Source organism: Protopterus annectens, chromosome 3.part0, assembly GCF_019279795.1.
Source record: "Protopterus annectens isolate FY-2018-M chromosome 3.part0, PAN1.0, whole genome shotgun sequence".
NCBI classification, from domain to species: domain Eukaryota; kingdom Metazoa; phylum Chordata; order Ceratodontiformes; family Protopteridae; genus Protopterus; species Protopterus annectens.
The window spans coordinates 1,826,474,275-1,826,486,884 of NC_056731.1; positions in this window are offsets into that span (position 1 = coordinate 1,826,474,275).

Here is a 12,610-nt window from a genome sequence, read left to right on the forward strand (position 1 = left end):
ATGTTGCCCTACGTTGCCCTGGTTGGCGCGGCTCGCATGTCCGCACAAACAGATTGCACTGGTTAAAGCACTATTTAGCTATGGGCACCTCTATTGTGCTGGGTACAGTGCTATTTAACTATGGGCAACTCTGTTCTGCTGGGTAAAGTGCTATTTAACTATGGGCAACTCTATTGCACTGGGTAAAGCGCTGCTTAACTGCGGGCAATTATATATCAGGATCCTTTAAAAATATATATTTTGTTCACTGATACATAGGTCATTTCACTGCTTTTTACTAATATTTTAATCATATATGTCAGGTATTATTTCATATACTGATTTTAAACATAAATAAGAAGGGGAGTGGTGGAAATCGATCTGTGAACGCCTCCTCTTTATGCGAATGCTCTAACATTACGCTATTGCATGTGATTTGCATAAATATTCTTTCTTATGCTCTTCCATGTCGGAATTGCTATCTGCAGCTAAGCAATGGGCACACCCGTGCACACACGTGCAAATACGGGCAGCTATTTCGGGAATTAAAAAAAAAGAAAATTAATGTTTTACTTTTTATAGCTGTGATGGGGGTTTACAATGTGAGGGAGTGTGGTGTTGGGTGCAAGGACATTTGAGTGGACTCACTCTTGTGTGTTTTCATTTTACTTTTCGAACCCTTGCAGGGGCATGGACATTTAGACTGCTTGGCAGTCGGACACGCCCCCTGCTTTCCTACATGGTCCGTGTTAGACTTACGGTTGAGTCAGCGTGCTCTCATGAATATTCATGCACGCTGATGTCATACCGTTCAACTGCAGCCTCCGAGTAAGACTTATTTAGTCTTACACAGAGGATTCGTGAATCCTGGGGAAAGTAAAAGCCAAAAGAAGAACAAACCATTCTAACATCCAGCAAACTATACAGAACTGACATCATTCCCACAACAGGTATGTTAAGTATATATGCATGTAATTGAATGTAGTACCTGGTCCATAATAATGAGATAGACGATGTGGAATGATTTATATGTGCCATCAGGTGTTGTTGTAATGATGTTCAACTGAACATCTGCTATGGACAATAATGTCTGTCCCTGTGGGTAGTAGGCCATAGCCGTCAACTGTACAGATCAGCACTGAATGACAAGATGTAAGCCATCATAGTGTGTATTGTGTAATGGGAAGTATGTATATTATGTGGCCAATAACTAGTGATGGAAGTAATGCCATTATGATGGACACGTAGAACCCGTAGCCCCGCCCTTGCAGGATACTCAGGTTAATCTGTAATGTAGCATGCAGGAATGCCATACGTGTGTAATAGGGTTACCTGCAATCTGGTCCTACAAATACCCCCCTAATGTAAGGCTGTGTCCATATGTGGCACCTGTCTGCAAGGCAGAACACTGCAGCTATGCAGGAAGGTGTTGTGTGATTGTGGACCTGATGTCTGACTGTACCCCACATATAGGTATGCATATGTGTACATATGTACACATAAATAGTATATATATATATATATATATATATATATATATATATATATATATATATATATATATATATATATATATATATATATATATATATATATATATATATATATATATATATATATATATATATATATATATATATATCAGCATGCATGTCCACAAATATACAGATACCCATGTGTAGACATATATATATATATACAAAATCACATATATCTACACACATATAGATATATACCTATATGCACATGTCTACATATATCCAAACACACACACAAACAAATATGTATATAAATACATGTCCCCTATATTATGACCACAGTAATGCATGGTATGTGCGAGGCAACAGCACACATAGCAATACACACATATATCTACAGCTGGCAGTGTGTGCAACATGGACAGGTATGTCACATCTTAATCCCTTGTTGGGACCACATTGCCCTCGCCTATGAAGTATGCAATGAGAATATGGGGAAGTATGGCAGGTATACTTGTGGAGGTGGTCAGGGTTGGTATATATAGATGACAGTCTACAGGGGTGGTATGTGACACATCTGGTAGGCAAACACCCTGGATGGTGAGTGTGGTCTGGGATGTGGATGCCCCATGGGCCCCAATATGGGCACAATGGGAACAAGGCTTCCACCCACTGCAACTCACAACAGCAGTCCACTTCCTGAAGGTGCCTGGCCTGGAGGCTGAGCAGAAGAAGCATGTTGGCCATATGAATATGTACTGGGTGCCTCAGAGTGATGTAGCACATCCCACATGTGTCTGTGGTGCCCTGTATGGAACAGTCTCTGGACCTGACTCCAGGGGACAGGAACATATCTGTGTGTGCCCCGGGGGGGACAAAATCCCCTGGGTTGGTTCCAACTGATGGTATTGCTGGACCAGTACATGAGGAGGTCCCAGGTTGGGACACACATGTGATGTGGCCAGGTAACCTGGGCAGATGGATCTGGAGAGGTGGTTCTGCTGGCCAATAGTACATATACATGTTATTGTGTCACTGTTATAGAACTGATGTTGGTAGTAATAGTCTGCACAATCCCAGAACATGTCCAACAGCATACATAGATAACCCCAATAACACAGAATGTCAGATGTGCAGCAATTACAAAGCAGCCATACGACAGGCATATATGGAACCATAGTGGTCCTGACAATGGCATGCAGGTAAATAGTCTGTAACAGACCAGCAATGATAGTGTGCACACAGGGAACATGGCTACAATCACATAGCAGAACGTGTGGTACAATACAATATCTGTCCCACTGGTAGGTAACCTGTAACCAAGCCTAATGAGTTGTGTGTACAGTTTGTTGAAGCTGATATGGTGTGGGAGTGACAGAGATGTGTGTTACGAACTGTGGTAACCTTGCTGTATGAGTTGCTCGGACCTGTTTCCATCTTTATGTCTTTCAGCCAAGATGTCACATGCATGCTTGCCTACCTATTCGACAGCTGAGAATGATGTGATTATCACACACCTGATCCAGCACTATGCACTGCTGCTTGGCAGGGCTGCCCATGAACAGCAGGAGTGGACCACCCTGTGGAATGACCTAGCCCCCAGGGTCAATGATGTTGGACTGCACAACCGCAGTTATGAGCAGGTCCAGCATCATTGACTGACCTGCTTTGCAATGCCCGTCGGTATGCTGCTGCAGTCCGAGGGGATCACCTCACCATAGGGGGGTGCCATGCCATCCATTACCCCTGACATGTGTGGAGGAACTCCTGGCCAGCCTTGTGGCAGCTACCAATCTGGCCAGCCACCAACCACTGGACACTTTGTGGAGGTGGATTGCACCACACACACTACATTCCTAGTGACTGCAAGTGTATATCCCCTACATGTATTTTTACATTTGCCAACATGCATTAGGTTGTGTAATGGGTTTGGCTAGTTCAATATATACCTGACCTATATCTGACATACTAACTGTCGAAAATGCAGATGTTACTGCTACATATTTCTTGATTTCATTTATATTTCTTTATCTACATATCTGGATATTTTCACATGACATTTTCACTTCAATTTGTACAGAACCCTGCATTGAAGCACACTCACTTTTCTGGGGAACAAATTAACATGCTACTCATGTGCCAGATTTACTTATGGATGCCAGCCAGTAACTGACTGTTGAGGACTGTATATATGCTTCACAGCTACTAGCATTTCCATCACCCACTTTAGATGGGACTGCACAACTCTGGGTTGCCAGCACTTATTAAAACAGTACTATTTGTATAATGCAAGGGTACAACAACATTTCAAAGTAAGTGACACAAACACACTCCGGGTTTTATACCTTTATTAATTACATTACACACTTTTCCACAGGCTCGCCCCTTTATTTGATATAACAGTGCATATGGAAGAAATATTCAAGACATATTATACCTTTATTAATAGGTTAGAACACTCTTTTTCAGGCTTGCTCACTTATTTTATATGACAGTAACTGCAGAGATATTATTCCGGACATATTTTACCTTTCTTAATGGGTTACTACACTCTTTTTTTGGCTCTCTGACTCTTTTATATGACAGTACATGCAGAGGACTTATTCAGGGCATTTTATGGCTGTATTATTCGACTACAACACTTTCTTTCATGCTCTCTCCCCTATTTTATATAACAATACATGCAGAATAATCACTAACCTGACTGGTGGTGCAGCCTTAGCAGCCTATCTGCATAGGCTTGCTGAATCACAGCATGGTCACCTGCAGCTGTGAAGTAAATGAAGGGATATTGAGACATACCTATCCATTATATAGAATCAATGATCATTTCTTACATGCTGCATTCCATGGCCACCCACTCAGTTGTGGGGCATCTTGCATCCCACGGGCCTCCTGTATCCATTGGTTCAGGTGGTCCTGCTTCCATCTCTTCAGGTCTGCATGGTGATGACGGACCTGCTCACCAGTCCGAGGAATGCCTGTGACACTGGTGAGGTCATAAGCTAACCGGTTCCAAGCCTCTGCCTTGTACTCCGTCCCTTGGAACTGGCCCTGCAGGAGTCTTGACTCATGACGGTGGACAAGGAGCCAAACCATGTATTTCAACTCCTAGATGCCCCAACGTTGCGCTTGGAAGCGTGTACCCTCTCCAGCACTAGCCATTCTAACTGCAGATGTGAGCTATAATCAGTTATGGCGAGTATTCCCGCCTATGGGACTTAAATATGCCGCATTTCCCACACTTTTTTGTGATTGGCCATTTTTGAAAATTCTCAGCTGACTGCAGACCTGCTTAGTAAAGGTTAATCTACCATTTCTAAGTATATGTATGTTAACAGTGAATGCTTCTCTTAAGTTGTCATGGCTTAGTGGTTCAATACTTTGATTATGGTTCACAGAGTCCTGGGTTCGAACCTTGTCATTCATTTTATTTTAATACTGTCCAGACAGGCTAGGGGGTGTGGCTGTGTTTAAGCAACTTTGCTCTACGTTGCTCCATGTTGCCCTACGGTGCCCTGGTTGGCGCGGCTCGCATGTCCGCACAAACAGATTGCACTGGTTAAAGCACTATTTAGCTATGGGCACCTCTATTGCGCTGGGTACAGTGCTATTTAACTATGGGCAACTCTGTTCTGCTGGGAAAAGTGCTATTTAACTGTGGGCAACTCTATTGCACTGGGTAAAGCGCTGCTTAACTGCGGGCAATTATATATCAGGATCCTTTAAAAATATATATTTTGTTCACTGATACATAGGTCATTTCACTGCTTTTTACTAATATTTTAATCATATATGTCAGGTATTATTTCATATACTGATTTTAAACAAAAATAAGAAGGGGAGTGGTGGGAATCGATCCGTGAATGCCTCCCCTTTATGTGAATGCTCTACCATTACGCTATTGCATGTGATTTACATAAGTATTCTTTCTTATGCTCTTCCATGTCGGAATTGCTATCTGCAGCTAAGCAATGGGCAAACCCGTGCACACACGTGCAAATACGGGCAGCTATTTCGGGAATTAAAAAAAAAGAAAATTAATGTTTTACTTTTTATAGCTGTGATGGGGGTTTACAATGTGAGGGAGTGTGGTGTTGGGTGCAAGGACATTTGAGTGGACTCACTCTTGTGTGTTTTCATTTTCCTTTTCGAACCCTTGCAGGGGCATGGACATTTAGACTGCTTGGCAGTCGGACACGCCCCCTGCTTTCCTACACGGTCCGTGTTAGACTTACGGTTGAGTCAGCGTGCTCTCATGAATATTCATGCACGCTGATGTCATACCGTTCAACTGCAGCCTCCGAGTAAGACTTATTTAGTCTTACACAGAGGATTCATGAATCCTGGGGAAAGTAAAAGCCAAAAGAAGAACAAACCATTCTAACATCCAGCAAACTATACAGAACTGACATCATTCCCACAACAGGTATGTTAAGTATATATGCATGTAATTGAATGTAGTACCTGGTCCATAATAATGAGATAGACGATGTGGAATGATTTATATGTGCCATCAGGTGTTGTTGTAATGATGTTCAACTGAACATCTGCTATGGACAATAATGTCTGTCCCTGTGGGTAGTAGGCTATAGCCGTCAACTGTACAGATCAGCACTGAATGACAAGATGTAAGCCATCATAGTGTGTATTGTGTAATGGGAAGTATGTATATTACATTGCCAATAACTAGTGGTGGAAGTAATGCCATTATGATGGACACGTAGAACCCATAGCCCCGCCCTTGCAGGATACTCAGGTTAATCTGTAATGTAGCATGCAGGAATGCCATACGTGTGTAATAGGGTTACCTGCAATCTGGTCCTACAAATACCCCCCTAATGTAAGGCTGTGTCCATATGTGGCACCTGTCTGCAAGGCAGAACACTGCAGCTATGCAGGAAGGTGTTGTGTGATTGTGGACCTGATGTCTGACTGTACCCCACATATAGGTATGCATATGTGTACATATGTACACATAAATAGTATATATATATATATATATATATATATATATATATATATATTTTGATATATATATATATATATATATATATATATATATATATATATATATATATATATATATATATATATATATATATATCAGCATGCATGTCCACAAATGTACAGATACCCATGTGTAGACATATATATATACAACACACATATATCTACACACATATAGATATATACCTATATGCACATGTCTACATATGTCCAAACACAGACACAAACAAATATGTATATAAATACATGTCCCCTATATTCTGACCACAGTAATGCATGGTATGTGCGAGGCAACAGCACACATAGCAATACACACATATATCTACAGCTGGCAGTGTGTGCAACATGGACAGGTATGTCACATCTTAATCCCTTGTTGGGACCACATTGCCCTCGCCTATGAATTATGCAATGAGAATATGGGGAAGTATGGCAGGTATACTTGTGGAGGTGGTCAGGGTTGGTATATATAGATGACAGTCTACAGGGGTGGTATGTGACACATCTGGTAGGCAAACACCCTGGATGGTGAGTGTGGTCTGGGATGTGGATGCCCCATGGGCCCCAATATGGGCACAATGGGAACAAGCCTTCCACCCACTGCAACTCACAACAGCAGTCCACTTCCTGAAGGTGCCTGGCCTGGAGGCTGAGCAGAAGAAGTATGTTGGCCATATGAATATGTACTGGGTGCCTCAGAGTGATGTAGCACATCCCACATGTGTCTGTGGTGCCCTGTATGGAACAGTCTCTGGACCTGACTCCAGGGGACAGGAACATATCTGTGTGTGCCCCGGGGGGGACAAAATCCCCTGGGTTGGTTCCAACTGATGGTATTGCTGGACCAGTACATGAGGAGGTCCCAGGTTGGGACACACATGTGATGTGGCCAGGTAACCTGGGCAGATGGATCTGGAGAGGTGGTTCTGCTGGCCAATAGTACATATACATGTTATTGTGTCACTGTTATAGAACTGATGTTGGTAGTAATAGTCTGCACAATCCCAGAACATGTCCAACAGCATACATAGATAACCCCAATAACACAGAATGTCAGATGTGCAGCAATTACAAAGCAGCCATACCACAGGCATATATGGAACCATAGTGGTCCTGACAATGGCATGCAGGTAAATAGTCTGTAACAGACCAGCAATGATAGTGTCCACACAGGGAACATGGCTACAATCACATAGCAGAACGTGTGGTACAATACAATATCTGTCCCACTGGTAGGTAACCTGTAACCAAGCCTAATGAGTTGTGTGTACAGTTTGTTGAAGCTGATATGGTGTGGGAGTGACAGAGATGTGTGTTACGAACTGTGGTAACCTTGCTGTATGAGTTGCTCGGACCTGTTTCCATCTTTATGTCTTTCAGCCAAGATGTCACATGCATGCTTGCCTACCTATTCGACAGCTGAGAATGATGTGATTATCACACACCTGATCCAGCACTATGCACTGCTGCTTGGCAGGGCTGCCCATGAACAGCAGGAGTGGACCACCCTGTGGAATGACCTAGCCCCCAGGGTCAATGATGTTGGACTGCACAACCGCAGTTATGAGCAGGTCCAGCATCATTGACTGACCTGCTTTGCAATGCCCGTCGGTATGCTGCTGCAGTCCGAGGATCACCTCACCATAGGGGGGTGCCATGCCATCCATTACCCCTGACATGTGTGGAGGAACTCCTGGCCAGCCTTGTGGCGGCTACCAATCTGGCCAGCCACCAACCACTGGACACTTTGTGGAGGTGGATTGCACCACACACTACATTCCTAGTGACTGCAAGTGTATATCCCCTACATGTATTTTTACATTTGCCAACATGCATTAGGTTGTGTAATGGGTTTGGCTAGTTCAATATATACCTGACCTATATCTGACATACTAACTGTCGAAAATGCAGATGTTACTGCTACATATTTCTTGATTTCATTTATATTTCTTTATCTACATATCTGGATATTTTCACATGACATTTTCACTTCAATTTGTACAGAACCCTGCATTGAAGCACACTCACTTTTCTGGGGAACAAATTAACATGCTACTCATGTGCCAGATTTACTTATGGATGCCAGCCAGTAACTGACTGTTGAGGACTGTATATATGCTTCACAGCTACTAGCATTTCCATCACCCACTTTAGATGGGACTGCACAACTCTGGGTTGCCAGCACTTATTAAAACAGTACTATTTGTATAATGCAAGGGTACAACAACATTTCAAAGTAAGTGACACAAACACACTCCGGGTTTTATACCTTTATTAATTACATTACACACTTTTCCACAGGCTCGCCCCTTTATTTGATATAACAGTGCATATGGAAGAAATATTCAAGACATATTATACCTTTATTAATAGGTTAGAACACTCTTTTCAGGCTTGCTCACTTATTTTATATGACAGTAACTGCAGAGATATTATTCCGGACATATTTTACCTTTCTTAATGGGTTACTACACTCTTTTTTTGGCTCTCTGACTCTTTTATATGACAGTACATGCAGAGGACTTATTCAGGGCATTTTATGGCTGTATTATTCGACTACAACACTTTCTTTCATGCTCTCTCCCCTATTTTATATAACAATACATGCAGAATAATCACTAACCTGACTGGTGGTGCAGCCTTAGCAGCCTATCTGCATAGGCTTGCTGAATCACAGCATGGTCACCTGCAGCTGTGAAGTAAATGAAGGGATATTGAGACATACCTATCCATTATATAGAATCAATGATCATTTCTTACATGCTGCATTCCATGGCCACCCACTCAGTTGTGGGGCATCTTGCATCCCACGGGCCTCCTGTATCCATTGGTTCAGGTGGTCCTGCTTCCATCTCTTCAGGTCTGCATGGTGATGACGGACCTGCTCACCAGTCCGAGGAATGCCTGTGACACTGGTGAGGTCATAAGCTAACCGGTTCCAAGCCTCTGCCTTGTACTCCGTCCCTTGGAACTGGCCCTGCAGGAGTCTTGACTCATGACGGTGGACAAGGAGCCAAACCATGTATTTCGACTCCTAGATGCCCCAACGTTGCGCTTGGAAGCGTGTACCCTCTCCAGCACTAGCCATTCTAACTGCAGATGTGAGCTATAATCAGTTATGGCGAGTATTCCCGCCTATGGGACTTAAATATGCCACATTTCCCTCACTTTTTTGTGATTGGCCATTTTTGAAAATTCTCAGCTGACTGCAGACCTGCTTAGTAATGGTTAATCTACCATTTCTAAGTATATGTATGTTAACAGTGAATGCTTCTCTTAAGCGGTCATGGCGTAGTGGTTCAATACTTTGATTATGGTGCACAGAGTCCTGGGTTCGAACCTTGTCATTCATTTTATTTTAATACTGTCCAGACAGGCTGGGGTGTGGCTGTGTTTAAGCAACTTTGCTCTACGTTGCTCCATGTTGCCCTACGGTGCCCTGGTTGGTGCGGCTCGCATGTCCGCACAAACAGATTGCACTGGTTAAAGCACTATTTAGCTATGGGCACCTCTATTGCGCTGGGTACAGTGCTATTTAACTATGGGCAACTCTATTCTGCTGGGAAAGTGCTATTTAACTGTGGGCAACTCTATTGCACTGGGTAAAGCGCTGCTTAACTGCTGGCAATTATATATCAGGATCCTTTAAAAATATATATTTTGTTCACTGATACATAGGTCATTTCACTGCTTTTTACTAATATTTTAATCATATATGTCAGGTATTATTTCATATACTGATTTTAAACAAAAATAAGAAAATGAGTGGTGGGAATCAATCCGAGAATGCCTCCCCTTTATGCGAATGCTCTACCATTACGCTATTGCATGTGATTTGCATAAATATTCTTTCTTATGCTCTTCCATGTCGGAATTGCTATCTGCAGCTAAGCAATGGGCACACCCGTGCACACACGTGCAAATACGGGCAGCTATTTCAGGAATTAAAAAAAAAGAAAATTAATGTTTTACTTTTTATAGCTGTGATGGGGGTTTACAATGTGAGGGAGTGTGGTGTTGGGTGCAAGGACATTTGAGTGGACTCACTCTTGTGTGTTTTCATTTTACTTTTCGAACCCTTGCAGGGGCATGGACATTTAGACTGCTTGGCAGTCGGACACGCCCCCTGCTTTCCTACACGGTCCGTGTTAGACTTACGGTTGAGTCAGCATGCTCTCATGAATATTCATGCACGCTGATGTCATACCGTTCAACTGCAGCCTCCGAGTAAGACTTATTTAGTCTTACACAGAGGATTCGTGAATCCTGGGGAAAGTAAAAGCCAAAAGAAGAACAAACCATTCTAACATCCAGCAAACTATACAGAACTGACATCATTCCCACAACAGGTATGTTAAGTATATATGCATGTAATTGAATGTAGTACCTGGTCCATAATAATGAGATAGACGATGTGGAATGATTTATATGTGCCATCAGGTGTTGTTGTAATGATGTTCAACTGAACATCTGCTATGGACAATAATGTCTGTCCCTGTGGGTAGTAGGCCATAGCCGTCAACTGTACATATCAGCACTGAATGACAAGATGTAAGCCATCATAGTGTGTATTGTGTAATGGGAAGTATGTATATTACGTGGCCAATAACTAGTGGTGGAAGTAATGCCATTATGATGGACACGTAGAACCCATAGCCCCGCCCTTGCAGGATACTCAGGTTAATCTGTAATGTAGCATGCAGGAATGCCATACGTGTGTAATAGGGTTACCTGCAATCTGGTCCTACAAATACCCCCCTAATGTAAGGCTGTGTCCATATGTGGCACCTGTCTGCAAGGCAGAACACTGCAGCTATGCAGGAAGGTGTTGTGTGATTGTGGACCTGATGTCTGACTGTACCCCACATATAGGTATGCATATGTGTACATATGTACACATAAATAGTATACATATATATATATATATATATATATATATATATATATATATATATATATATATATATATATATATATATATATATATATATATATATATATATATATATATATATATATATGTATATCAGCATGCATGTCCACAAATGTACAGATACCCATGTGTAGACATATATATATACAACATCACATATATCTACACACATATAGATATATACCTATATGCACATGTCTACATATATCCAAACACACACACAAACAAATATGTATATAAATACATGTCCCCTATATTATGACCACAGTAATGCATGGTATGTGCGAGGCAACAGCACACATAGCAATACACACATATATCTACAGCTGGCAGTGTGTGCAACATGGACAGGTATGTCACATCTTAATCCCTTGTTGGGACCACATTGCCCTCGCCTATGAAGTATGCAATGAGAATATATGGAAGTATGGCAGGTATACTTGTGGAGGTGGTCAGGGTTGGTATATATAGATGACAGTCTACAGGGGTGGTATGTAACACATCTGGTAGGCAAACACCCTGGATGGTGAGTGTGGTCTGGGATATGGATGCCCCATGGGCCCCAATATGGGCACAATGGGAACAAGCCTTCCACCCACTGCAACTCACAACAGCAGTCCACTTCCTGAAGGTGCCTGGCCTGGAGGCTGAGCAGAAGAAGCATGTTGGCCATATGAATATGTACTGGGTGCCTCAGAGTGATGTAGCACATCCCACATGTGTCTGTGGTGCCCTGTATGGAACAGTCTCTGGACCTGACACCAGGGGACAGGAACATATCTGTGTGTGCCCCGGGGGGGACAAAATCCCCTGGGTTTGTTCCAACTGATGGTATTGCTGGACCAGTACATGAGGAGGTCCCAGGTTGGGACACACATGTGATGTGGCCAGGTAACCTGGGCAGATGGATCTGGAGAGGTGGCTCTGCTGGCCAATAGTACATATACATGTTATTGTGTCACTGTTATAGAACTGATGTTGGTAGTAATAGTCTGCACAATCCCAGAACATGTCCAACAGCATACATAGATAACCCCAATAACACAGAATGTCAGATGTGCAGCAATTACAAAGCAGCCATACCACAGGCATATATGGAACCATAGTGGTCCTGACAATGGCATGCAGGTAAATAGTCTGTAACAGACCAGCAATGATAGTGTCCACACAGGGAACATGGCTACAATCACATAGCAGAACGTGTGGTACA